The 25,418-nt window shown below is 35.3% G+C and overlaps 1 protein-coding gene across 1 annotated transcript in view; it reads left to right on the top strand.

Moving 5' to 3' along the window:
• Positions 1 to 25,418, top strand: part of LOC145665871 (uncharacterized) — a 692,936-nt gene that overhangs the window by 144,655 nt on the left and 522,863 nt on the right. The window lies entirely within an intron of this gene.

Below are 25,418 nucleotides of genomic sequence, written 5' to 3'. Positions count from 1 at the left end.
TGAAATGAAATCTTTAAGTTTTACGTCCCACGATTATGCCGGTTAGGCTAAAGGAGACGGTGATGATGAGAGATGAGTGAAATGGTGGAATGAAGAAAGTGGGAGGAAACGGGAGAACCCGGAGAAAACCCACGAACACGGTGTTTGTCCACAAGAAGAAGAAGAAGAAGAAGAAAAATGTTACTTACTTTCGTAATTTTTTAATTTACAAAATTTCTAAGATGCCTGGTTACTACCTTCTGATATTTATTTGCGTTTATATAAAGAAATAATTCAGTGATTCAATATACTATAAAACATAGTACCACTTATGAGTCAGAGCAGTAACCTTTCTAATAATAAGCAATCGTTAATAAACAAATAGATAAGTGTTGTTATCTCTTTTGTTAAAATCCAGAAAGGTTGGGTCATGTAACTACTCATACAAAACAACCAGATTGACATTGGACAACCAATGTTCTTTATTAGACTCCCAGAGGTAAGAGTCACCTAGACTGAGGATGGACAATAGATGTCTTGTATTGCATTCACAGAAATAAGTCACCCAGACTGAGAATGGACAAACAATGTTCTGCGTTGGACTCTCAGAGATAAGAGTCAACTAGACTGAGGATGGACAACACATGTTCTGTATTGGATTCCCAGAGATAAGAGTCACCTAGACTGAGGATGGACAACCAATGTTCTGCATTTTATTCCCAGAGATAAGAGCCAACCTACACTAAAGATGGACAAGCAATGTTCTGCGTTGGATTACCAGAGATAAGAACCAACCTAGACTGAGGATGGCCATGCTCTGCATTGGATTCCCAGAGATAAGAGCCAACCTACACAAAGAATGGACAATCAATGTTCTTCGTTGAATTCCCAGAGATAAGAGTCACCTAGACTGAGAATGGACAACATATGTTCTTCGTTTTTTCCCAGACATAAGAGTCAACCTAGAAGAGGACCAAATGCAAGATTAACAGCTGTTATCAAGCAGTTAGTAAGGACTACATGGAACAGTGAAGAAAACAAGACAAATACAATGTGTGGGAGTAAATGGAGGGCTTGATCGTAGAAGAGGATGGACAGCATATTATTATTGTTATTTCGTGAAATGATTCATTTAGAAACTGACCTATATCAGAAACTATCTAAAATCTAGAATTGGCATGATTTAGCAGATTACGCTAGTTTTACTCTTGCCAAAGAACAGAATTCCAGAACCTGTATTCTATAGTTTGTGGTAGATAAACATGTCGACTGCGCTGTTTGTGAAATAGATTATTATTATTATTATTATTATTATTATTATTATTATTATTATTATTATTATTATTATTAGTAGTAGTAGTAGTAGTAGTAGTAGTAGTAGTAGTAGTAGTAGTAGTAGTATCATTTATGGGGGCACTGTGTCTCAGTAGTAAAGCATTCACCTTTAGCTTTTAGGATCCTGGTTCGATCCCCATTCAAGTAAGTTTGTGGTGGACAACACCGTGCCTATGGGTTTTCTTGGAGTACTTCCGTTTCCTTCCACTTTCTCATTCCACCAATTCTTCTATCATCATTCATTTGCCTTAATAATCGTTTCCGTTAGCCTAAAAGGTCATAATCATGGGACACTAAATGGACATATTTCATTTTCACTTTTGTTATAATAATAATAATAATAATAATAATAATAATAATAATAATAATAATAATAATAATAATAATAATAATAATAATAATAATAATAATAATAATAACAACAACAATAATAACAATAATAATATGTCCATCTATTTTACAATCTGAGATTTCTAACTTGAAAGTGGTAAAACTGATTAGTTTTCTTCTTTTATCTTTCAAAATATAATTATCCTTTTATCTAAAAGGTCATAGTTGAACGTAATCAAAGGATAGGGTGAAACAAAGTTATTAAATAAGGAATGTGATCATCCTCATTCTGAAGAATGTCCTCAATTCAAGCTACAAATGGTATGCCAGGAATAACAAACTAGATAATTACAACATGTATTCTCTCTCTATTTTCCTTCTTTTTACTGTTTATTTTATAATAAAACTTAGGCTGGTCCTGTTTTATATCTGTGTTTTACTGTTTCTGTTAACGCATCTTTGTAATTCGTTATTTATGATGTGGTAGTACTATGAGTGGTCCTGTATAATAAAGTTACTCTTGTTAAAATCATAATGATATAAATGCATAAATAGATATGCCTTAAAGTACTTGCAGAAAGTAATTTCATATTCAAGCTGTGTATTCTCATTGTTTAGTGTTTGTCTATTGAAGTCGATTGGTTGGTTGAAGTTTAGATCCTCTTTTCAGCATCTGATATACGAGAAGTGAGGTTCCTGTTTAAGGGGAAATCTTAATAAATATAATGAGATCAAATTTTTCAAGAGCTTTACCACTAGAGCAAGGGCCTCATTTGGGACTCTAGGGATAAGGTAGTAAAATACCAATGAGAAACGCAAATATCTATTTAAATCGGGAAATCTTGACCCCTCCCCCAAGTAAAACCTGTAATTGATTGGATTGCTAGTGTTGCATATTTTCTCTATTGTTACTAGTTGTACTATTTATTATTATTATTATTATTATTATTTCATATTCTCATATATTTATTACTAGCGTCAATTAATCGCTTCTCTGCGTCAAAATTTAAGATAATTAGTAAAAATGTTCCGTTAATCAGTCACTTTTTACTATTGCTAAAGCGCTCTATAATATCTTTCATTTTCGAACATTTATATATATATATATATATATATATATATATATATATATATATATATATATATATATACCCTTTCCCCTTCCTTCAAGTTGCGATGCTGAATTTTAATTTAAATAGCATCGGAAGTGTCATTGTTCATCTCAGTGGCCCCGAAAATTATGGATTTGAGACTAATATCAGTCATTTTCGCTAATTTCCATATGTTTCTCCCCATCTGCTCTCCTAAGTTGCACAATCAGAGTGAAATCATCAATCATCCCTGGTCCGAACCTCATTTATGTTGAAAATTTGATCGAAATCGGTCGAATGGTTCAAGAGTTATTTAGTCACAAACATAGTCAGTTTCGTTTTTATTTATATACATTTTCTCTCTTCCTTTTAGATTTCTATTTTTATTTTACAGGAGATTTTTGTCTTATATTTTGACCTGTTTGTTTTTAAATTTGATTTACGCAGTCCATGTTTGGGCAGTCCTGTTGATCGTGACGTAGTGAATACCATCAATGCTGACTTCCCCATAAATCTCAAGCAATCAATCAAACCCAGGACCTCTTCCATCAAAAGCATGCGAGGTAGCCATTAAACTACCAGGGAGGAATTTTTATGTAATTTTAGCGACCCTTGTCAGCACCAAGACTACACGAGACAATTACGTATAGTTTAAGTCGGAACCTAAACCCAATTTCAATGCTCTCCAACTGCGTATCAAAGCCGTGATCTCATGCACAAGAAGCGCGCGTCCCAGTTGCTAGATTAGCGAGGAGCGTTATATTGTCACTGAAAATGTCGTACACCACGAGATAACTTTCCCCGTCTTTCCAAACATAAATTTATATTAAAATAAGTGAGATCAGGTCTTGTAATGAGAAAGTTCAGTCTCATGAAAGTAAAAGAGTATTACAGACCTACTTTAATTCCACCCGTGATCTCGATTCTCCGGAAGGAGATCTTCCCGATCTCTCTTCAAGTGGTTTCTAAATATTGAATAGAACGCGAAGGCTGCTCCGTATCTGCACTTGTTGCACAGTTTGCCGAAGTGAAAAGTGTTGCTAACTCTACTATCAGAAGAAATACTGGAATAGTTTCTGATTTCAGAAAATGAGTTTTTTTGTTTTTTTTCGTATCAGTCAAACATGTTTGAATTGCTGTTCTGTCAACTGGCAATAAATAAAGATATGCTATTCACATTGTAAAAAATACAGTGTGTTTCAAAACAACACCAACGTTTAAGAGGTGATTCCTGACACCAAGATGAGACAAAAAGTATAGACCAACGTGGGTCCAAAAACTCGTCATTTATAGGCTGCCGAAAACATGAAAAAATGAGTTTTAAAGGTCCATAGCTTCAATACTATGGAACCTATCGTAGTCGGGTCAAGACTTCACTTAGGAACTAATATGTGCGCTATCCAAAAATACTTGTTTCAGAATCCTGTGCTTCTCATGCAACAATTTTTAGAGAGGAATTCGGCTACTCGCATATAATTTGAAGCACTCACCAACTACCTCTATAAAAATTGTTGCGGAAGTACTGCAAGATTCTCAAACATGGATATTTGGATAGGGCACATACTAGTTCCTAAGTGAAGTATTGACCAGACTATGGTAGGCCCTATAGACTTTTAAAACTCATTTTTTACATGTTTTCGGCAGCCTATAACTCCGAAATAACGGATTTCTGCACCCAGGTTTGTCTACACTTTTTGTCTTATCTTGGTGTCAGGAATCATCTCCCAGACGTTGTTGGTGTTGTTTTGAAACATCCAGTATATGTGTCTTGACACTGAATGCAATTGAGTCTTTCTTCTATAATTTGTAATCCAAGAAAATCAGAAGCGTGGAACTGGTTTGTTGAAGTGGGCAAGATGGAAGAAATATGTTTGTAAATAGCATATATTACGCTGCCTGCCGCTTACATGCAGTTCAAATTTTATGCTGAAAGTCTGTTCCTTCCGCGGATTCATGGTGATCATTATTCGATTTTCGGTGATTTAAGAGTGGTCTTGGTAAGTTAGATAACAAAGTTGAAAAAACAGAAATAATGAACACTCAATCAAATTATTACATGTTCAGCTCCGTACGCAATTTGTTGGAAAGTTTAGCCGAAAATAGTTTCTAACTCACATATTATTAATGTAATTAGTTCAATTACTTAGGTAATTACTAAAGTAGTTACAAATGTAATTAGTTCAGTTGCCCTGTGGTATAAAATGGTTTATGGAAACTAAAATGTAAAAAGCAGGAATTGGATACAGGAATTGGAAATTCAACATGCGAAACCTGAGTAATTATGGATGCATTACAAGTTGTTCACTGGCATGGTTGCTCAGTTTGATATTTAACATTCATTTGAGTTCTGAGAGTATGTGAAACGTGGGTGTAGAGCTATACATGAGTTCCGAATCACATGAGCTGACCTAGGGAATCGAATTGAAACATTTCTCCCTAAAGACTATGATTACCATACAAGTATAAGGGAGCTCAAGATATTTCTTTATTGTGTCACTTAATATTTCTTTAATATACTGATAGAGTGATGAAAACCTTTCGGTTTAACGTCCCATGACTATATCCCTTAAGAGTCTTCATACATGCGAAATTAAAATACCGCTAATTTTACAATAATTATGTGATATCTTCAAATAGATAAAAGATAATTAAAATATGGAACAAGAGCGCCCTAGACAATAGTATTTTGCGTGAGGTACAGGTATCACAAGTCACCTAGTGGCTTTCCGTTTTCAGCTGTTTAAAAACGCGAAAATTAATACCGATTTTCAAAATGGCTCGAAATCGAAAGCAGATAAGTGAGTCGTGATAACGGTATCTCATGTAAAATAATATTGTCTAGGGCGCTCTTGTTCCACATTTCGATTATGTTTTTATCTATTTGAAAATATCACATAATTACTGTAAAATTAGCGGTATTTTAATTTCGCTGGGATGAAGACTCTTAAGCTAAGGGAGACGATTATTAAGGCAAGCGAATGATAATGGAATTTGGATAATGATAATGGATAATGGAATTTGTGGAATTAAAGTATGAGTGGAAACGGGAGTACCCCGAGAAAACTAAGGAGCACGATGTTGTCCACCACAAATTTACTTGACCGCGAATCAAACCACGGATCCCACGCACTAAAGGTAAGCGCTCTACCACTGAGCCACCGCGCCCCTAGATAGAGTGATATAGGTATTATGGTGTTACACAACTTAATGATATCCTTCTATGATGTAAAGAAGTGGTATCGTTGACAAGGATATTACATTACACAAGATTTTAACAAGTGTTTATTTCCACATAATCTTCTACATGCCTTCCTTGGAGGTTAGTGCATAAATGTATTTGGTGCACAAGGTACCAAGTTGGATTCACGATGGGAAAACATCGAACGTTCTACAGCACTTCAAATCGTACCTTAACCCACAGATTTCGTCTTACACATATGACCGGGTAAGATAATGATATGTTACATTTTCTAACTTTCGATCCCATTTAATGTAATGTAATGACACATAATCGGACGCAGAGTGTCGTATAAGACACAAAATTAGCATTATTTTCCTGATAGAGCGACAAAATGGCACATACGACAGGGGTATTTTGTATCTCTTTCTTTTCGCCAGAGTAGGCGCTGCATTTGACAGAAACTTAACGATTGAAGAACGCTTTTCTGTCCTAGGAAGTGTTTCTGGAGGGAATAAAATAACGCAGAAACCGAAAAATGACACGATTACGTAAGTATTCTACTTCTCTTTCTTTAGCTCGTTATTTTTTGTTACTTTATTCTGTTAAAACCTTGGGGATAAATATGCAGTTGGTTATTTTGCTCTTCTATTCTGTGGGGGAAAATGGAGACCTTTTGTTTTATCATGTGTCGTATACGATACAATGAAACCAACCATTACAAAAGATGATTATCCATAATCTAGAGATATTTCATGTTTTCAATCTCTTCACTTGCGTTTTATGAACATGTGACCGTGTTTTAGGTATCCGATATTTTGTTGTATTGCATTGATGTATGAAGTATGTAATACATATAGGCGTACCAAGTAGAGAAGCAAGGGGAACAGACCACTACTAGAACATCGTTTCTCACATTTTTTTGATAGAATTGCAATGTTTCATATATGATACATGATTGTCATTACTCTGTGCAAAAATAAATGTAATTTATCTTACTCTTTGTGTGTGTGGAACGAAAGCATTACGAAAATATGAAATTTACGAGACAAAACTAGTTTGTTCTACTAGTGACATTAAAGAGGATAACAAACAAGTTTTCTTTCTGCCATCTATAGGCACATTTCCGAAATTAAATTACCTACATACCGTTCTGTGGTTCGATCCCAACGCATTCCATCTAATAACTCAATTTTACTTCAATTGGCGCTTATTATTGTCTTCTCCAGAGTCCCACAGATATCTTACATTCTTACAATGGATTGAAGTACAAACGGTATCAAAAATATAACTAGAAAATAAGTTCAGACTTAATATTTGATGACCAATTATACAAAATGCCTTCCACGTTTATAGAACATTAAAAATTTTTATGAAAAAATTTTCAAGAAGGAACCGGAACAAAGTACAACCACTATGGAAGTGTTTTTAATAAACAATCACATGATCAGGTGCATGTGAGTATTTTAGACTTTCTTTTATGACAAAACTGAAAGAAAAAGAATAAAATTATCCAAGAATATAAAATAGTACGTCTTTATCAGAGTATATTTGGTAGCTGCAACTTTAGAACTGAAATGATAAATGTGCCTTTGACAATGTGTTTGTTCTTCCATTCGTCTCTCTTTAACTGCCAAGAAAAATTTTTAAAAAAATATTTAAATAGTCGTCGTATTACAATTTTGCAAAACAACAAATTTATTTTTCTTTTCCTCCATTGTGTGCCTATCTAGAAACTACAAAACACTTGTGAATTACGGAAAAAGCGAAAAAGACATCAACCAACTAGAATTTTCGTTAAAAGAAAATAAGAACATAAGCAAAAGAGGAGAATAAGAACGATAAAATGTGAAACATGAGGAAGCGTAATTTTCATACATATTCTCAGAAAAAAGGTTGTTTTTTACTAAAAATCAAAATAAATATTCTCACTAGACAGACTCTCGCCCGGCCTTATGAATCTACCGGAATAATAAATTGCACCATTCAAAGAGTGAAATATGACACTTTACCATTTTCTCTTCTTTCTTTTCCTATGTGTTTGATGTTTGCAAAGCTTTTAAGGAAACAGAGAAAACGTATATATTATTTCAAAGGAAATTATAATTTGCCGTTTCCTGGAATTTCTGAGAGAGAATTAAACAAGTGTCTTCTAATAACACTATATATATATATATATATATATATATATATATATATATATATATATATATATATATATATATATATATATATATATATATAATGAACAAATTCCCAGATACAGCATAATTGTGCCATTTTACACAGGGAAATGTCAACAAGGGGGAAAAAAGAAAAAAGAAAAAGAATTTTAAAAAATAAACAACAACAGCAACATCAATAATATTAACAAAGAGTGCACAAGTAATATTATTTGGCCAGCACTTGTTTTATTCCTCTTTCAAATACGGGGTAGCTCGAAAAAATACCCACCTCACTAGTAAGATTATTATAATAGTTGGGTACTCGGTGAAAAAGAGAACTCTGTATAATTGTCAACCTAGGATGTGCAAGATGGAATAGGTGGGTATTCCGGGTTTTCCGGGAAGGGACATGTAAGGATAGTTGTTTAATTAGGGTTTCTGGTCTTAGGTTCCCATTAACAATCTTATGAAGAAACCTCAAATCAGAGTTATTTCTGCGTACTTCTGGCGTCTATATATTAAGATATCGCAAAATTTCCTCCCTAGGTAATATTCGAAGTGCGGGAACACGAAAATGCACTATTGCAATAAAGAAATTGAGAACAGACTCAAGTCTAGAGAGATGTGTAGGTGCGGCCATGGCCCATATGGGAGAGCAGTATTCGATCTTGGGTGCTATTAGAGTTTTATAGAATATATATATGAGTTCATTATGTAGTTAACTGTAGTGTTGATCGTGTATTTAAAACAGGCTCCCCTTCAGCTACATGACAACATTTACTTTTTAGATATGTACAGTAGGAGGTTAGAATGGAATTAGAATATTAGCTTCTTGCAAAGAATTGACGAAGCAGTGGTTGGGTTTCTATGTTAATAGTTGGAACTATTATTCATAATCTCGTGTTGCACAAAGGCAGGGCTGGTGGCTTTTCCTTGTAATCCAGGTCTTTCAGGAAGGATATAATGTAAGAGAAAGGGGCTTGTAACGAAAGAATTGACCTTACATGTAAGTATGTAAACTTTCCTTGGTTAATGATAAGCAATAATGGTAGTATATTCAACGAAGTTAAAAGGCTCATTACCGAATTCTCTGTCTGTGTGTGTATCCATCTGTTTATTACTGAATTCTCTGTCTGTGTGTGTATCCATTTGTTCATTACTGAATTCACTGTCTGTGTGTGTATCCATCTATTCATTACTGAATTCTCTGTCTGTGTCTATCCATCTGTTCATTACTGAATTCTCTGTCTGTGTGTGTATCCATCTGTTCATTACTGAATTCTCTGTCTGTGTGTGTATCCATTTGTTCATTACTGAATTCACTGTCTGTGTGTGTATCCATTTGTTCATTACTGAATTCACTGTCTGTGTGTGTATCCATCTGTTCATTACTGAATTCTCTGTCTGTGTGTGTATCCATCTGTTCATTACTGAATTCTCTGTCTGTGTGTGTATCCATTTGTTCATTACTGAATTCACTGTCTCTGTGTGTATAAATCTGTTCATTACTGAATTCTCTGTCTGTGTGTGTATCCATCTGTTTATTACTGAATTCTCTGTCTGTGTGTGTATCCATTTGTTCATTACTGAATTCATTGTCTCTGTGTGTATCCATCTGTGCATTACTGAATTCTCTGTCTGTGTGTGTGTATCTGTCTGTTATTTACATTAAAAAAAATGAGACTTTCATTCGATAAAACATCAAAAACTATCCGAGAAAGTGATGGAATTTTGCAGTCCGAGAATGCAGCCTCTGATGTAGTAAGAATCACCCGTGGCGCAGGACTGTTTTTTGAGTGTTTGTCACGACAGAAAACGTAACAAATGGAGCATTTGCATTAAAGTTTGCTTTTACCTCGGTAACAATGCTTCCGAGACGCTTGCCTTAGTCAAGAAGGCTTACAAAGAAACACCTTGTCAAGGTCCAAGGTTTTCCGGTGCTTCAGTAAGTTCAAGAACGGACGGAAAACCATTGAAGACATGAAGGGATCTGGACGCCCTCCAACGAATGGTTTGGACAAAAATGTGTCCAAAGTGAAAAATCTGAACTTCGGCCGTTCTTTGAGTGTAAGGTTAATCTTCGAAAACCTAAACATGTGCAAAACAACGGTTCACAAAATTGTTTTTGAAAATCTGCCATGACAGAAACAAGAAAACAGCTTTTAAGTCACGCGTAACCCTTATTGCATCAGAGCTCGGACGCGACTGATTTCCAGTGCGTTGCTTAGCTTAGACCACCCACTCCAAATTCTCTTGCCGGAGAGCGCACTGCTGGCGACTGGAGCGCCGCGCTACAGCCAGTCTCGTTCCTTTCTGGACAGACCTCTCTCTCTCTCTCTCTCTCTCTCTATATATATATATATATATATATATATATATATATATATATATATATAGATAGATAGATAGATAGATAGATAGATAGATAGATAGATAGATAGATAGGGTGGTCCGGAAATGGGTGTACCCCCTTTAGTTTCAACAGTATAGTGTTAGTTATGGTATAATGGTCTGTACACAGTTACTTTGAGGTCTTAAGAGTCTTAAGAGTCATAAACATCGATATGGTGGACATCCATGTCGTAACACAGCTGAACTTTGCGCCAAGTTCTCGCTGATATTTTGTGGACATATTGCGGAGTCACAAGGTTGAAGGCGCGTTTCACAGCTGCTTTTCTTGGTAGATTAATACCAAAAGTGTCTGTAAATTTCGCTTTAACACTTTCCATTTTGTCACCTATGTAACGCCTTCGTGAAACCAAACAGCAAAAATTAAATCTTTGTTCAATCCTATATGGACTTTGATAACACATTGTTGATTACTCCAACTTCATTGCTAATAACTGTTACCAAACAGAAAACAGCAGAAAAAAGCAGAAAACAAATGAACATGGATAGCAATGTTGCCAGACAATGCCAAGCAATGTTTCCAAACAGATGTGGGTAAAACCTAAAACCGTCATAAAACACCAATTAAGGGTACGCCCACTTCCGAACCACCCTATATATATATATATATATATATATATATATATATATATATATATATATATATTTAAGTTTAAATGTAGAAAGTGATCCAGGTAGCATCTACAAAACGGTAGAATATTGAAAGTGAGCCAGCTAGTACCTACAAAACAGTAGAATGTAGGAAGTGAGCCAGGTAGTATCAACAAAACGTTAGAATGTAGAAAATAAGGCAGGTAGTGCCTACAAAACGGTAGAATGCAGAAAGTGAGCCAGGTAGTATCTACAAAATGGGAGAATATAGAAAGTGAGCCAGGTTGTATCTACGAAACAGAAGAATATAGAAAATGAGCCAGGTAGTACCAACAAAACAGTAGAATGTAGAAAGTGAGCCAGGTAGTGTCTACAAAACGTTAGAATGTAGAAAATAAGCCAGGTAGTACCTACAAAACGGTAGAATGCAGGAAGTGAGCCAGGTAGAATCTACAAAATGGTAGAATATAGAAAGTGAGCCAGGTTGTATCTACGAAACAGAAGAATATAGAAAATGAGCCAGGTAGTACCAACAAAACAGTAGAATGTAGAATGTGAGCCAGATAGATGTAGATTTTCTTATAAAGAAGAAATTTGGTTGTACACTTTGTGACGTCATAAATGTTGGGCACACGAAGATATGTAATTCATGTAATAGATCTGGATTTTGAAGTTATTATCTGGCTAATTTTTTAATGCTCTTTATGATCTTTATTCACGAGAATTCAAGAGGGTGCGATTGTGCTTAGAAAAGAGCATTAACCCTTGTACTACCAGTGGTGGAGTTTCTTTGTGCTCACCACAGTATGTTTTTTTTTAATTACTTTCCTATTTGTTTCTTTCAAATTGTAAAACAATTATATTATTGCACAAAATGTTTAGCTAAAGCATGTACGTTACGGTGTTGCAAATAGAACGTTAGTGTGCCTCATAAATTTGCTATTTTAAGTTGGTGGGTACAAAGTACCTCTACCCCGTTGATAGTGGATGTGGCTGACATTTAGAAGTGTCACTCCTAGATACCGTATAATAAATACGGTCTGTGTTAGTATTATCCCGTATACTTTGCACTTGAGTCAGTGTAGATTTTTTGTGAGAGGTTCTAATTTCTTTCTTTTGCTAGGTATATTTAATCTTAACTGGTGGGTACAAAATGACCTCCAAGGGTAATCCGCGTTACAAAAAATACCTAGGTAGTGCAAGGATTAAGCATGTAAAAAAATAGAGATAAAAATAATATAAATAGAAGTCAGTTTGTTTCGAGAAATATTTCTTTTCAAACGTTATCACTATTTGATAACTAGGCTATTAATTGTATGTGATTGAGAGTGTATGAAAGTGGCTGTAAATAAGTATTTTGCAATTTGCAGGTACTTAAAAAATGAGGCAAAATATTCTGACCTGATCGTTTAATCTTTTTCATTTACAAGTAACATCTTGCGCAGAAAGTTAAAAGCCTGTTGCACTAATATATCACGAGTCTTACTGTTCATGATCTTGATCTTGTACGTATAAAGGCAGTTATATCATCGAAAGTAAGCAAGATGTTACTCAGAAATGATAACAACTTCCTCTTACATATAGCAAAAAACTTCATTCCTCGGAGAGAATATTCTAAGAAAAGGGAAATTGCTTTTCTGTCGTCCTTGATCGTTAGATAAACGTATCTTGGTAGTCTTTAAGCTTGAAACTAAAGGAGACAATCTAAGTGAAAAGGAACGTTGCAGCATACACATCATGAATACATGTCCCCACTACATTGGAATGCTGAAAATAATAATCGTAAACTTTTACAGTAGAGAAGCCAATTCCTAGACTCTTAAGTAACCAATTCCTAGACTCAAAGGATCAATATTAGACACTTGTTCTAGTATGGCTTCTACTAAATTCTCCATAACACCCAGATTGATATCAGTAGGAAAATTCAAATTATGAAAATTTGAATTTGAAGGTGATAGGTTATTTACGGAAATATAATGACTCCTGTCTATTCAGGCAAGCACTGACAATTTTTTTAGGGGAGAGGTCAATGTTTGGGGCGTCGAACTACAAGACACTTTGCCTATACTGTATATTATTTAATCAGATTCATTTTGTATCCAAAAATACGATAAGTAATTCTTAAGTGCTGCCACTTATATTATCATAGAGCACTATACAGCTAGATTATGTTATAAGGAAAGAAAGAGTGACGATGAATTGTAAAATCAAATGTGTACGCTGCACCGATCATTTCTGTGCTAAGCAAGCATAATTTTACAAAGGTAGCGTACAAATGTATGTCGAGTTACAAACTTTTTAGAGGTGTTCAGACCCGGTGGACATCAGACGTGAATGTGCCCCTGTTCCTATTCTACAATTAGTAGTCCAGTTGAAACACAATATAAATGAACAAAATTATGATCGTTGTGAGCACTTTACATTTCAATGCAATACAACCGCTTTCTGGCCTCCTGTGTCATCATGATATCTAAGGCAGGTATGAATTTTGAGGTCCACACCTGTTACTATCAAACGTAATATATTACTAATTATAACAATTACGTAATGACAGTAATCCTGGAAAGTAACGCGTGACTTCTCTTGAAACGGTAGCAACTGTTCCTCTGAAACGTTCTTATTAGACTTCAATGGTGTATGGAAAATACTTTCCTAATTTAGTCTTCACTCCTAATAGTCATAATTCAATTGTATGTGATTGAGAGTTTACCTTTTCTGACTTAATAAGCGGTACAAATATTGACACTTCGACGTCTAATCATTATACCTTATAGATTACTGAAAGTTGGAAGCCCATACATGCAGACTCGAACCCAGAATCTTATGCATCAAAATAATATAAGAATAGTTATTGGAAAGAAATAAATATTTTAAAAAAATGTATTCGGAATTAGATTCTGATAATAAGAATCCAACCTGATTTTCGCAGTCATTTTCCCTCTTGGAGTAAATGATCACACTGTTGTATGTGCTGTTTATCGAATGTTTTATATTTATGCATAAAGTGTCTAACCAAAATGTCATTTATTCAGTTTTCACTATTTACGCCTTAAAATATGCAACCCAAATGTCAATTTTCAATATTTTGAATATATACGCCTTAAAGTATGCAACCGAAATAGCATAACCATTGTGCTGTGTAGACTATACGGATAGGCGTGTGTATCCGTTTAAAAGGTAGGAATGCACAGAGAAAAATAAACGATATCAATTTCATTTAACTTTTGAAACAGGTGCATCTTAATAAGTGTCATAGATTGATATTCAATATGATTTAGATTGAATTTTTACTTATATTTATCCTACCTGAAAATATGCAGAAGGACTGCTTATAGCTTTTAGAAACAGCTGACACAATATTTTGAATTCTCTGACAACGTATTGATGTTCTCGTTGGTCTATAGTAACCTTTGTTTACTACATATCACAGTTTCCTTTATCTATTATGTAGTTGTACAAACAACTATGCAGAGACAAATAATCTTAATTCTACAATTACTTTCTCTGACTGCAGTCTTCAACAAACAGAATCGATCGGATATTTTCCACAAATAGTGAAATCTCATTTAATATGTGTCAAAATTAAAATAGATCTTTAAGAAATGTTAGTAGTATGGTTTCAGACATACGTATAATTTACTTGCTCTTTATTCTACTCTAGTTCAACTTCACTTTAAATACATTAGAAGACTTAAGTGTGTCGAAAAAGATAACAGATTGACATGTTAAACTAACATCTTAAGACTTGAACTTAAACTTAACTTCAGACATGTGACGATTCCAGTGAATATTGCAATTAAGCGTCTTCACTCATTTCTACTGGATAAACATTCGTTCAAAATGTTAAGATTAACCCATTGCGTCCCCTTGGCAACGCAAGTTGCCACAACAATTTTTCGTCATAGCGGTGATACTCATGGATTGGCATTGCTAGTTTTAACCGTGAAGTACCTTTGGAGCCTATTTCGTATTAGCATTGTTGCTTTTTCTTAGTATGATATATTGAGAGGTTGGCACTGTTTTTTGGGATACAATGTGTTTTGAGGATAATGACTCAACTGGATTGATTTGGAAGACTCCAGAAGGAAGGATTGAAGGCCTGTAAAGGAAGGATTGATTTGAGTTTAATAGTTATGTTTTTGCAGTGAATATTCCCCCCTCAAAATTGTAACGTTTCAAAATATTCTCTTTTTTGAATATGTATGTGCCTGTTGGCAACTTAAGCTGCCGGGCTAAAAAAAAAAACAAGGAAAAAATAAATATTTTCAAAAATATTATATCTATTTTAGACTAATATTAGGATCAAATAGGCGAAAAAAAACTTTCAAAATACCAGTGGGGGAATTCTGGGCACTAAAGGGTTAATACAGGGTCATAAGAGATTATGTATTTTCTTAACGTAGATACAAGCTTAAGTGCTCCCATGTAACTGATTGTCATGTAACAGGTGCAGTAGCTATTCTTCCAAGCTTTGGGGGGGGTAGGGGTCCAGTATTACCACCCATTACCTCTATGCAGTATTTAAGTTGTATTCACCCAAAAATACGATAAGTAATTGTAGGATACTTCCACCTATATTTTCAGAAAAAAAAATATAGGAAGGGCACAGATAAGAGTTTTAATGAGAAAATTTACAAATGTATGTTGAGTTAGGAAGATTTGGGGCTTCAGAGCCAGTGGAGCCCCTCGTGTCTCTGCCATGTACACTTTTGACATTCGAACAAGCTTCCATTCTAGACAAAAAAAAATGACGTTTTCGTTGTTTATTTAGAATCATGGGAGAATGCCGGACTACCAGGAAGTCAGAATTACAGTTATGGTATCCAACATGTCAACCCCATTTATAAAATACTATGTTCGTCCATGGGCTCTACTCTAGGAAGGGGATTAGTTTTGTGTAAAAATTAGAACTCAAACTTTACGTCAATACATTTTTTGTAAAGTAGAGGATACCACATTAACAAAATCTAAACACAAAACAGTACGATAGGAGCAAACCAATAAGAGCATTGGCGGCGGATGGCCATTGGCGGACATTAGGGTATTTTCTGATCAGTTCATCTTTTCTGTTTTCATTCTACTTTATTTAACTTCTGCATTGGCCGCAACAGCGAGCAACGCCTCCGTCCCATCAATATCTGATTGATAGACCATACTTCTTTAAAACTATATGGCTCATTATTTTTGATTCCAAATGCCTAAGAAACGAACGTTTCCACACGCTCTTTTTTTTAGTCCCATTACCTACACCTACACCAAGCTTAATGTAATTATCTCTGAGTGACATCACGCCGTTCCCCCGTAAGTAGAAATGGTAGAATTCTACTACCCTTTCCGCTTTTAATATTAATTGAGGAAATATTGTGTCATTAGTAAATATAATAAACATCGGTTGTCATGACAACACTTAATCTTTCAATGAATTGAAATTGTTGAGAGGAGACTGAAGACAGGTGAAACCTGTTGCAGGTGAAACCTGTTTCTTCTCAAGTATACCATACTTGTTGCGTCGGTGGTATGATTTTGGAAGAGAGAGGGGGGAATTACTCTTTCTCCTGAGCTTTAGAAATACATATTTGTAATCAACTCTTTACTAATATAACATAAAAACGTGAAACTCTTACGTCGGCAAAGTCTTTCCTCCTCTTCACCAAGCATAATCTGAAATGAAGCTTGTGTGTTGGATTGGGACTAATGAGCAGGGGTAAGTGTTAAAAGAATTGTTGACAGGAAGAGCAGCTAACAGATTCAAACTTCAATTCTCACTTTCTTCACACTGTGATAAACCACTCCTTCGTGTGGTGAACACTTTGAAATTGCAAATTCACTTTCAGATATCATTCGCAAACGACAGTTTATATATCTACGCGATCAATTAAATTCGTCCGGGATAGAACATGACGAACTAAGTACAACTATGAAATGTTATGGTGTAGCTCTTCGTTTCTTAGTTATGACCTATCAATGCTGGGATCAATACCAAAGGAGACTGATGATTCAGGCAAGTGAATGATGATGGAAGAATTGGTGGAATGAGAACGTGGAAGGAAATGGGAGTATCGTGAGGAAAACGATGTTGTCCACCACAAAGTCATTTCATCCGTAATCGAACCAGGGACACCACGTTCCAGAGGTAAGCGCACTACCGCTTAGGCACAGTGTAGCACCCTCTACACTAAATACTATTTAGAACGAAAACGCATGAACCAAGCCTGTAATTACACATTAGTTTCATTAAATGATGAGACTACTAATGAGCTAATTGTAAATGGAGAATGTACTTATAATGAAAGTCTACTTTTTAAATTCTTCCACAGTTTTAAATGCCTGGTAAATGTAACAAAAGATAATACGGGATGAAACAGGAACCACTACTGCACATGACCAAAACTATGATCAAGCTTTTGATGCATTTGTAGTTCTCTTGGAGATTAAAAAATGCGTAGCTCCAAAGTGTATGGCGCCACCCATTAGTTGAACTTGAGAGTGTCGCATTACCCTCTTAGCAACCAAAGTTGAAATTCTGATACTTTTTAAGACTGCTTGCGAAGTTTGGTGCAATTACCTGCAAAGAGAGCGAAAATACAAGGCTTTCCTTTCAAGAGACGAACGACATGTTGCATTTAGCCTGCTGTCTGTAATACCAAATATGGAACACAGTGGTTCAGTAGTAGAGCGCTAAACTCTGGTGCAAAGGGTTCGTTGTTCGATCCTAGATCATGTGAGTTTCTGGTAGACAGATGTTGTCTCGTTTTCTCCCACATGTGGCCATGCATAGCGTAGTTGCTAATGTTCTCATCTTTGATGCGAGAGGTCCCGGTTTCAATTCCCGGTGGGGACACTCGGTCGAATAAAAGTAAAAAAAAAAACTTTTTCAGACCAACCATCCTGAGAGAGGTTTGGTGGCTTTTCTTCATTCACATCAGACAAATGCCGGAGTGGTATCTAACATAGAGGGCCCAGACCGCTTCCTTCCTTTCCCAATCCTCTTTCTTCCCTTTCCTCGAATACGCGACAAGTTAACATAGGTATAAATGCCTAAAGCCTGGAAATCTAAGTCCACATTAGCATTCCACCACTTTTTCATAACCAATTCTTTCGTTAATGTATCTCCGTTAGAACAAAGTTCATAATCATGAAACATAAAAGCAAACATTTCATTTCATTTCATTTTGCAGATACTAATAAAACATAGGAATAACGAACAACATTTCTGTAACATATGTAACTAAATTATTGCATACATCATCAGGTTAACCTTTCATTTTTAATAGAAAATTCTTGTCAGACATTCTGGGCACGCTTTTGTAAATCTCTGATGGAAATATTAATCGAAAAACAACTCTCCAGAACACCAAAATTCTATTTATTGATAATATTTCAACTGAACGACGAAGAAACCGCATGCATGACTAAATTTAATTTGTTTCCAACTCAGATATTGCAATAATAGCTACATAATTTTATTGAATTAAAAATGGAATTAAATTACAAATTTTTGTTCATACTACAGCCAGTTGGGATTAACAACAAACCATTTTCCTCAATATTAATTATTATTTCAGTGGTTGCATCAATCGTTGTCTTGGTTATGATTGCTAATATTATTTTCCTTGTATTGAACCAAAACAAAATTGTAATTTTGGTTGACGTAAATGTAAAAATTACTTTTTTATAAATTAATTTATGTTATTGTAATTACTTTATAACCAATGTTATATTGTTTGTCTTTGTCCAATTACATATACCTTCGCTTTTCATAATAATTAAAAATGTATTATGTGGTATGAGAGATTTACACTGATGCAATAATGTTTTTTATCGCAATTCGTTGCCCATTAAGAGGAAGACCGCGTAGAATAACCTATCGTACGTACTACTCAAATTGTATGGAAAATATACATTTAAATTATCCTAGTAAATATTTTTTAAAATATAGTATATTTCATAAGTTCCGTAATTTTGTTATAATAGCATGGTTACTATTATTATATTGTCGGGTAATAATATATAACTAACTCTATGGCCTATGGAACCCGAAGGTTCAATGCAGCGTTCACAAAAGCTCTCCATTGATTTCTATCTTTAGCCAACTGGATCCAGTTTCTACTTTGTATTCCTAGTTCTGCGAGATCCATCTTAATATTGTCCTCCTATCTGCGCCTAAGTCCTCCTAATGGGCGTTTTCAGATTGGTCTTTCAGTTGAGACTTTAAAAGCGTTCCTACTTTCTTCCATCCTGGCTATATGACCTGCCCATCTCAGCCTCCTAGATTTGATTACCCTAACTACAGATGGTGATCAGAAAAATGGAAACATCTGGACGAAATTGCAACTTACCAGATTAATATGGTGTCGGGCCACCTTTCGCCTTCAGAACAGCCTTGATGCGACGTGGGATGAAAAGCATAGAGGTCGTGAATGGTAGCGAGTGGAATGTTACACCATTCCTCGTGCAGGGCATCGGCCAGTTCTGTGAGAGAGGATGGGGGTGGAAATCGTCGCCGGAGTCGTGTTTCCAAGACGGACCACAGATGTTCAATTATGTTGAGATCTGGGGATTGGGTGGGCCAGGGGAGGTGTTGAACTTCATCCCGATGTTCCTCAAACTACGCTGCAACAAAGCCAGCTGTGTGAATGGGTGCATTATCATCCTGGAAGATGGCGTTATTGTCCGGGAACAACATCCGGACCATAGGATGCAAGTGGTCTCCTAAAATTGCGACATAATCATTGGCAGTGATTCGTCCGCTAAGTGTGACCACAGGACCCAATGAAAGCCATGATATGGCGGCCCACAGCATCACCGAGCCGCCGCCATGTTTCACAGTTGGGCGGAGACACTGTGGGTCATAAGCTTCTTTGGGCGTTCTCCACACATAAACACGGCCCGTGGTTGGGAATAGGGTGAAGGATGACTCATCTGACCATATCACACGTTTCCAGTCCTCAACGGTCCAAGTGGCATGGTCGCGGCACCATTTCCGGCGTGCAAAAGCGTTATGGTCCCTGATGAGCGGTTTGGCCCGTGCAACACGACCCCGTAAGTTCATGTCATGTAATTCGCGGCGGACTGTGATTGTCGAAACAGGATGGGAGAGGTGCTGATTGAGTTCCTCCGTCACTTGCTCTGCAGTGGCACGACGGTTCTGCGTGACAATGCGCTTTAATACTCGGCGTGACCTGTCACTCATGATTTTCTTCCGCCCACTGTTCCGCTTCCCCGATGTGGTTTCCCGTGTGTTGTGTAGGCCGTCATCACCTTCGACACTGTCCCACGCGACACACCTAACATAGTAGCCACTGCCGTCACACTCACTCCACATAACCGCGCACCAACAATTTGCCCTCTTTGAAAATCTGAGAGGTCTCCCATTTTACACTACCTCCGTCTGCTGCAGCCACTGGACATTGCTGTCCACTGCGCCTGACGTAGTATGGAGACCGACCTAACACACCACCACCAGCTGACGCCATGACACCACTGCCAACCCATACATCTGACGTGTTGCCAACTACAGGTGTTTCCATTTTTCTGATCTGTATGTTTGGTGAACGATATAAATTATGTAGTTCCTCGTTATGAAGTTTCCGCCATTCCCCATTCACGTTCCTCTTAGGTTCGAGTATTCTTCTCAGAATCTTGTTCTCGAATACTTTCAGTCTACATTCTTCCCTCTGATAAGCAACCATGTTTGGCAACCATACAGAACAACAGGCATGATTATTGTTTTATATATTTTAAGCTTCAAATTCCTAGACAGAATTCGCGACGACAAGAGATTTTGAGCTGAATACTAACACGAATTTCCTGCTTTTACTCGACATTTACTATCTTCCTTCACTTGAATGGAAGATCACCAATATACAACTCAGTCTCTCTGTTTACTGTCAATATAAAATTTTGTAATTATATACAGGAGGTCGTTTGGTTAAAATTCGTCCGATTTGGCAACATTGTTATCACCTGTGTAATTAGACCAGAAATATGAAACGAGGGTCGTTATCATTGGGCTATCTCAGTTTACAGATGGTGATGCATAATATTGGTCTTAGTGAAATATTTCCAAAAGTAAACTTTTAATTAGAAAGCTATATCACACTGACTTTCACTAACTTCTTTCGGCAACTGAATACTGAAATGTTGTCAGGAAAATGTTTAACAATCGAAGTGGCGACACTTAAAGATATCGTAGCCAGGTAAATACAAATGAGCCCATGCAAAGTATTCGACAACGAATGGACCCTAATCGAGGTTTACAGTGAACTTGTCATTGTAAAGTTCACTACTTCAAATTCACAGGCTGATAGACAGAAGAATGCACAACCTCAACGTGACATCGTCACGGATTAAATTACTGATAACAGAACTGTCAGTAGCAATTCCGGGGGTACACAATCTCTTCAGTTGCAACATTGTTGAACATAAGGAAACTGCCGCAAACTGTAAAAAAGACACTTTGGGAGGAAGGTTAAAATGGAAGATGGTTACCACATTGGATGAGCCCTACACTTATCTCAAGCCTAATGGTATTCGGAAAAATGTCGTATCGTGATACTTCTCGTAAAGAAAGCACTGAGTTTTCCAGCGAGAGAGAAAGTTTAGAGCAGGATACCAGCAGTTTCTCAATGGTCATATTTTGTACAATTTTCCAGTGGCACTTCCTAATCGAAGTCAAAATAATATTAAAAAGAATATATCGCTACAAGCCAAGGGAAAATAGCTTTAGAGCATCACACCAGTAGAAACCAGAAAGAAACTCTACCAAACCGGTTTAAGCAGAAACTTACAGGAAGCTTAGTGAAAGGTCTTTCCAGTATTGTTAAACTATAGTAAGATTTATAAGAAAATTGGCTGTTTTAGTAGAGTTTTTATTACTTTACGGAAAACACGTTGTATATCTTTCGAGTATTTTCAAGAATTCTCCCCGTACAAGGAATAGATATATAAGCTAGTCTTCTATTAAAATAACCGATACAATTTTAAACAAAATAGCCATATCTTAAGGAAGAACCTCTTATCACTTACAGGTAAGTAGAATGTACAGAATAAACGGAGTAGACTTCCCACTGTATGCACAAGTGCAGATTTCCGGGCTTCCGCTAAATTGAATGGCAAATATTGAACTAAGGTGATAAAAAGCTGTCACGCTCCTTTATTATGTCTACTTAATACAGAGAGGTTATTTCACTGAAATGGCATTAGATAAAGTTATATTAGTGATCGGTTGCTGAAGTCAGCTGGGAAAAACTTACAAGTATTCCAAATAATTGTCTTTTCTTGAAAGGACAATATTTAATCTCTCTTTTTTACTTCCGACTTATCGTATGCATACGTATTGGAAGCCTTATAGAGCAGGGTTCTTCTATCTTATAATAGATATGAGATTAAAATGGTAAAAGATAACCAGAAGCTGTTTTTGCAATCGATTCAGTGTCCTAGGAAAATATCCTATCTCTTCCGTTGACCGTACGTACAGTAAGGAATTAGCGTAACACCACACACCAAGTGAGGGCTAAAAATGTTCACCATATAAATCATTACATTCTGTTTCAGAAAATACAACATTTTTCTCTATTTTGTGCATTCAGTAGTTTTAGTTTATAGTTAGTATAAAATAAAAAAGAATATTACATTTTTTGGGACAGGAAAATAATTATTTATCTGGTGGTCATTACTTAACCCTTTCTTGATGTGCGGTGTTACGTCTAACCCCTTGGTATATGTTAGATTTCCTCTTTTAATATCATCATTCTGAAACCAGCAGGTCTTTTCCGTTTAGGTGTACTCTGTACAACGTTTTGCATCAGCTGTACCCGTAGCTACGTTTAGTGTCAGAGTCTTCAACCTTGATGGAAAAAACCTGAAACACGTTACACCTAAACGAGCTTTAAAGAGGGTAGGCTACTTTATGCCCACCAAGAAAACATTTTTTTAACAAATGCCTTATTTCCTATTTAAATTATAAGTATTGGATTACAGAAAATAAAGTTTATTATTTTTGACACAAAACCTGATTTATGACATGATACTGAAGAAACACCCATAAAAGAATCTTATTCTAATAAAAACGTGGATATTTTCTAATGCACGTTGGCGTAGGTAGGTTTAAACTCCCTGTTCAAACCTCAAGCATTAAAAGTCATACATTTCTGGCTTCGATATTTATCACCGAAGAACCGAAAAGTATTAGATGACAAGATGCGTATTTTTATTTTAAATCAATTCAGTGTAACAAGAACATATTCCACATATCACATTGTCTCTTTACTAAATCAAGAAGTGCTATATATTTACCACTTCTTCGGTTTCAATATTGATTTTCATAGAGGAAACACAGCGAGAGTTAGCGAGAAAAAACTTGTCCATATGAATTCATCGTCCCAAAATAAATGTCATTTCGATCTTTATTTGTATATTTAAACTGGAAGTGGCAGAAATCAATATTATTTCCGGAAGTGGCGGAATTTTTTTATTATTTCATTTTGATGGTAGAAGGGAGAGGAGGGGAGGAGAGGAGGGTTGATATATGAATATGAATAAAACTTAATAACTCTTGAACCACCCGACCGATCTCGATCAAACTTTCGACATGGATAAGGTTCGAACCTGGAATGTATTCATCATTTTACTTTGACCGCACAATGTAGAAGAGGGGAAGATGGATATATATGTAAAAAAAAAATAAATAAATAAATAAAATAAAATAAAATAAAAGTGACTATCTTTGTGACTTCATCACGACCTTTGGTGGTTTTCATTATATCTCTTTGACGGTAGAACTTAGGGTAGGAGGAAGGGTGGACAGAGAGATATAAAAATAAATAAAACTTAATAACTCTTGAACTACCTGATCAATCTCGATCAAATTTTCAACATAGATGACGTTCGAGCCTGGAAAGTTTTTTTTTTTTTTAATATTTTCACTTTGACGGTAGAACCTAGGGGAGGAGGAGGGGAGATTAATAGATAAAAATAAATAGAACTTAACTCTTGAACCACCTAACCGATCTCGATCAGATTGTTAACATACATAACATTCGAGTCTGGGATAATTTTTACCATGCCGTGCCCAGCAACATGGGGAGGGGATATATATATATATATATATATATATATATATATATATATATATATATATATATATATATATATATATATATATATATATATATATATATATATATATATCACCGAAAATGACCAATATCAAAGAGCGCTTTAGTAATAGTAAAAAAGGAACATATTACTGTTTTTCCTTAATTTAATCCAGCGAAATCGGGATGCGTCTTAGATTCGAGGACGTCTTAAATTCGAGTAATTATCGAGAAAGTCTTAATTAAAGATATTATTAACGTGTCATTAAAACTACTTGGCTAGTTATAAATATTTTTAATTTTGTATCATATTCAATCATTTAGACAACAATAGTGTTCTGCGCTTCCGCAGGTGGTGCGGGTTTGCTAGTTAGGATTTAATTACTGTATTTATACAAATACAAATGTCTGTATACATTTAATTCTGTGTAAAGTAACCCATTTCGAGTCGAGCAACTACTAGGGAATACCCTGAGAGTAGTGCTTACTCTTGGAATAAGGCTTAATTATGAGCTTTTTGATACAAAAAAAATATGCTAGAGCTTATTTTGTGGGCGTGACTTAGTTGCAACAATCTGGAAGAAAATTATTTTGAAGAAAATTCTATTTAATCATGAGTATGAAAGCAATAATGGGAAAAATGTCATTTGATAAGTTATTCAAGTATGACATAATATTATATTAAAATGTTGCTATTATAATATAATATTATTTTTTAATATTGATAGAAGTTTAATAATTATTAATAATAATAATAATTATTATTATTATTATTATATATTACTTGGAAGTTTAATAATTTATATGTTGAATGTGTATGAGAGGCTCCTCATGCATTTCTTCGTAGTCGTGCATAAATAGAACATTTTCAAAATATAACTTTTGTGGAAAACAAAATGGTTTCTTTAAAAAAATGTAGTACGGTTTGTCCTAGCTTGTTTTAAAGAAAGCATGTATTTCTTTAAAAAAAATATATTACTCTAGTTTATTTTAAAGAAAGCATGACTTTAAAATGTTTTTTTTTATTTTTTTTCATGTTTTTACTTTTCAGTCATAATTAAATACATTTTATATCGTTGTAAAATATTGTTTGTATTCTTTCCTAAGGTGTTTTCCGAGACCCAATGTCTTTTGACGTTATACTTTACCTGAGAAAGAAATTCAAAAATGAATCTTACTGTTGGTTCAAAATATATAAATGTATAGAAATATATAAAATGACATGACATCTTTCAGTTTTACG

The sequence above is a fragment of the Thermobia domestica genome, chromosome 12 (assembly GCF_964235325.1).
Source record: "Thermobia domestica chromosome 12, izTheDome1.hap1.1, whole genome shotgun sequence".
Lineage (NCBI taxonomy): Eukaryota > Metazoa > Arthropoda > Insecta > Zygentoma > Lepismatidae > Thermobia > Thermobia domestica.
The sequence above is the reverse complement of the archived record's forward strand: the minus strand, read 5'-3'. Positions and strand labels throughout refer to the sequence as shown.